Source organism: Nansenia antarctica (genome assembly GCF_963989245.1).
Source record: "Nansenia antarctica genome assembly, contig: SCAFFOLD_41, whole genome shotgun sequence".
NCBI lineage: Eukaryota > Metazoa > Chordata > Actinopteri > Argentiniformes > Microstomatidae > Nansenia > Nansenia antarctica.
Window position 1 is genome coordinate 923,549 of NW_027662440.1, and position 5,284 is coordinate 928,832.

A 5,284-nucleotide genomic window follows, 5' to 3' on the forward strand; every position below is an offset into this window, starting at 1 on the left:
TTATAGGTGGGGATACAGGTACATGAATATTTCTTAGTGGTCTGTGCCCCTGGGTTGGGATTCTGGTTATGTAATTTGGTTAGGGCAGAGTCAAGCCACTTTCTGGGATAACCCCTATCGACAAAGTTATTGTACATGGTATTACTCTCTTTCTCAAAATCTGATGGATTACTACAGATACGTTTCAGTCTAAGAAATTGAGAATATGGTAGACCCTTCTTGAGGGGAGGCGGATGTGCACTAGTAGCATGTAACAGGCTATTCTTGTCTGTGGATTTGGTATAAAGGGTGGTGGACAATTTACCTTCAAGTAAACATACTTGATTGCAGGGTTAATATCTGAAAATGCTCATGGGATATCACCAGGCACCCTCCTGTATTTTGAAGAGGTACCACCAAGCAACAAGAAACAGCAACTTTACCCGACAAAACAAGGTTCAACCCCATGGCTCCTGGACTGATTAGATCTGTTTCTGATAATCGTTCATTCTTTTGGGCCTCAATGTATGCCAAAAATGTTTATCCATAGACTCAAGAATCAAGGTTCATTTAAATGTAATTTTAATGTTGGCAGAAAAACACAAGCAAGATTAAACAAGGTAAAACTCTATAAAATACTATTTCAACCATTAACATATTCGATAGGTATAATGCATTCTCTCTTGCATTCACGCTTGCATGCACATAGGCGGGCGCGCGAGCACGCACGCACGCACGCATGCACGCACACACACACACACACACACACACACACACACACACATTTAAAAGCACTGCCCACTAGCTCTCCTCATATTCATTTCACTATTGGCCTATGAGAACAACTCAGAGTAAAATTCATTTTCACCTAAACATGAAAATAGGCCGAACAGGAGCTGCAGTATATCTCCCTCAGTATAAGACAGGAATTAAAAAAAGAACCACTGATCATTTATCAGTATACACAGTGGAGCTGCTAGCAATTTTGACAGCATTGGAACGGTTGGTAGATAAACAGGGTAATTAATGCATTAATTGCTTCAGACAGCCGGGCAGCATTGTCTAGCATTGTCTAGTATTAGATCTTTGAAATCTTGACAGGATATTATTTTCAGGATTCATCAGTTAATGTATGGAATATATAGCACAGATATGTTGGCTCTGTTTGGGTTCCTGCTCATGTCGGGGTAGAAGGAAATGAAGATGCAGATATATTAGCTAAGCAGTCACTTAAATCAGAATCAATAGAAATGGATATTCCACTTAGCAAAGCTGAGGTAAAATCAATCATTAAAACACACATGCAGGAATTATGGCAAGAAGACTGGAACAGAAATGAAACAGGAAGACATTTGTATAGCATTCAGAAGAAAGTTGGAATAGGAAGTAGGATGGGCAAGAACTAGAAAGAAGAGAGTCATTTCCTGTCTCAGGATAGGTCACACTGGATTGAATGACACACTTCATAGAAAAGGAAAACACCCAACTGGCATTTGTGCCACTGTAATAACCAGGAATCTGCTCTGCATGTGTTGCTGAAATGTGAGAAATATGAGGAACAGAGAAAGCTACTGAAATCAGCAATTCAGAAAGTTTTACTGTAGGGAGTTTACTTGGAAACACATTTAAAGTATACAACCAGATAATAAAGTATTTGAAAGAAACTGGATTAATAGATCAAATGTAACACCACCCCTCCCCAATTTTGCTTATTATTTCCATTTTCTATAATTCTTTCCCCTGTCAATCTGACGTTCCACACAGTCCGGTAGGTGGCGGTAATGCGCCTTAAGTTAGTTGCCAACTGCCAATCCCCCCCAAAAAACGAAGAAGAAGACGCGGAAACAGGAAGTTCACATGTGTTGACCACCAGATCGCTTTTAGACTGTTATGATATCAGAATGGCAGAGATACAGCAGTTGAAAGTGTTTATCTCCGAGCGATTAACAGCGGCAGCTTTTGAGATATTCGGGGCGGTGGAAAGAACGATGTCAGAGTACCAAGGAGAAGTCTCCCGTTGCCAGGAGGAGAACCACCGTCTACGGACGTTGCTAAGCGTCCGTTTTCAACCGGAGATAAAGCTCCATAGAACAGGTTCGTTTTTATTACAGTACTACACTCAAGGCTGCAACTAGCTGCTACTCCGTTTTAATGTGAAGACCAAGTGATCTTGATGACTGAGGCATATGGGATGCTAGCCGAGCTGAGCACCAAAATGCGTTTTTCTAAATGCCTCTGCGTCCTCAACCCGTTTGAACATGGAAACACCATGGATATGCTAGCTAGCTAGCTCTCAATGTCAAGCTATGGAGAGTGCTAAGTAGCTAGCGAACTACGTTTTACTTTACAACTGTAAGGAGGCGTTTCAATAGCTATTATTATATCATGTGAGGAACCTTGTATTATTATATAAAGTGAGCAACCTTGTAATGTAGCTGTAGCTAGACACACTGACTTTAATGTAGCTGTAGCTAGATCGTAGATGGTAAGGCCCAATCCCAACACACCCCTTGCCCCTACAGTTTTGCCCTACCCCTCCATTTTGCACATTCACAAGTAGGGGTAGAGTGTCCCGATTCTTGTTGGGATGGAGGGGTAGGGTGAAGTGTTAGGGCTACATGGCCCTCCAAACAGAGTTGTTTCAGAGGCACACTCCAAACAGAGTTGTTTCAGAGGCACACTCCAAACAGAGTTGTTTCAGAGGCACACTCCAAACAGAGTTGTTTCAGAGGCACACTCCAAATCTAGTGTTGACAAACCTCCCAGAATGCCTTGCGAATCATCGGTAAGATAGTGGCGAACGCACAAGCAACCACAAAGGTCATTATGTTCTTCTTTAATACATTTGTAAAAGTGATGATAATCATCATATTATCTTAGTTTAATGTCCTTTCAATGTATTATAGACCTCTTCTTTATCACAAGCATAACAAAAAATCGCTAGTATGCTGATGTAGAATTGCGAGCTTCCATGCTTTTCTATGATACTACTGATGACGTATCAGGGACTTGAAGGGTTATCCCATTTAATAGGGGAAGCTTTCAACCACTATCCCTTGCAACTGTTCTGAGGGGCAAGCCGAAAAGAGAGTGGCTCTCCAGAACAAGGGGTAGGGGTGAAAAAGGGAAACAGGATTTAGCCTTGGTTACGAATCCTGGGCGCATTCAAAAACATTTGATTGGTGTTAGCACGAGAGTTCACCATATTGCTTAGACCAGTCTATCCTTTTAAATCCATCCAGTGTAGAGTGCACCATTCAGAGAGAGGGGTAGAGAATCAGGCCGCAGCCCCGTCAATGTGGAAGATGCTTTAGCACAACAATTCATAGTAGTGCCTAACCTCTGTTAGGTTTTTGGTTATCCGTATGTTTGTGAAATTAACTCTCCACTATATGTGCCTCTTCCTTGGTTTACTCTACACAGATCCACCTCACAGCCCAGCTACCATGTCTGAACTTAAGTCCACAGAGTCCCTGGGTTCTGGCTGTGGTTCTCCAGCCCAGACAAGCACAGAGCGGGGTCCAGAGATGGTGGCAGTAAAGCTGGAGGACTGCAGTCAAACACTGGAACTCAATGTGGTAGTGAAAGAGGGGGAGGAGGAAGTGATGGTGACAGAAGAGGAAGGAGGAGAAGAAGTGGTGGAGAAAGACATGATGGTGAAAGAGGAGGAAAGAGTAGAGGATGTGGAGGAGATGGATGGTAAGTTAATGTTATGAAGTTGTCTAATGTTAGGATGAGTGGAAAGTGATATTTAGATAGTTCTCTCCATTTCCCTCCTTTCCTTTACATTTCATATGGTCTGGTTTTTATTGAGAAATATTGGTGTGAATCACTGTTGATAAATGTGTGTGAACGAGTGCGCACATTTTGGTTCTGTTACCGGACCAACCAACCAAAAACCACAAACCTGAACAAACTATCATATAGACCACCGCCAGGTCACGCCACTCAAGGGAGCTCAGATGGAGCTGGCCAGGCAGTGATAGTGTTAGGGTCAGAATGACCCAGACAGTGATGGGGTCAGGGTTAGATGGAGCTGACCCAGGCAGTAATAGGGTTAGGGTCAGATGGAGCTGACCCAGGCAGTGATAGCGTTAGGGTCAGACTGACCCAGGCAGTAATAGGGTTAGGGTCAGATGGAGCTGACCCAGGCAGTGATAGGGTTAGGGTCAGATGGAGCTGACACAGGCAGTGATAGGGTTAGGGTCAGACTGACCCAGGCAGTGATAGGGTTAGGGTCAGACTGACCCAGGCAGTGATAGGGTTAGGGTCAGATGGAGCTGGCCCAGGCACTGATCGTAAGGTGTATGTACCCGTTTGGTAAGCTAACCCCATACTTTTATTTATCATTCTTCTTAGAAAACCAGACCACCTTTTCTGTTCTTCTGTTCAGTCAATGTGGAAGACGCTTTACTACAGCATCTCATAGTAGTGCATATCTTCTGTTAGGTTTCTGGTAATTTTTATGTTTGTGAAATTAACTCTCCACTATGTGCCTCTTCCTTTGTTTACTACACAGATCCACCTCACAGCCCAGCTACCATGTCTGAACACAAGTCCACAGACTCCCTGGGTTCGGACTGTGGTTCTCCAGCCCAGACAAGCACACAGCGGGGTCCAGAGATGGTGGCAGTGAAGCTGGAGGACTGCAGTCAAACACTGGAACAGAATGTGGTAGTGGAAGAGGAGGAGGGAGAAGTGATGGTGAAAGAAGAGGAGGAAGGAGGAGAAGTGGTGCAGAAATATGTGATAGGAGAGGAAATAGAGGACACACATTTGGGTGGTAAGTTCATGTGATGAATTTGCTAATGTTAAAATGGTATTCATTGGACAACTCCTAGTCAGTGCTCTATGGTGTTAATTGTGTACTACTGTAACAGTCAATACTTAGTTTGACAGTGCCTCTTTAGTCTCTTGTATTGTGGCATTGATAAGTCTCTCTTGAACTCTGTGTTCAGTCATTATATTCTACAGACCCCAGAGATGTTGTCACTTCTGGTTTTTTGCCACCGATACCGATCACAGATAATCTATGAGAAATATCACAGATCACAGATAATCTATGAGAAATATCGGCCGATATACTGCCGATACCTATCAAATAATAGCCTAATACTAATAGGATAATAAAAAAAAGAAAATTAGTGTGGATGAGACAATTGACATTTAGAGCATCCGATAAAGCGAGGCCTAGGCCTAAATGTTTTAAAAGTATTTTTTAAAATCTCCACAAACTTTTTGCTAGGCTGGCCGAGTTGTGTCTGTACACTTTCTCTGCCTTTTTCTTCTCCTTCTCTGCGGTCAG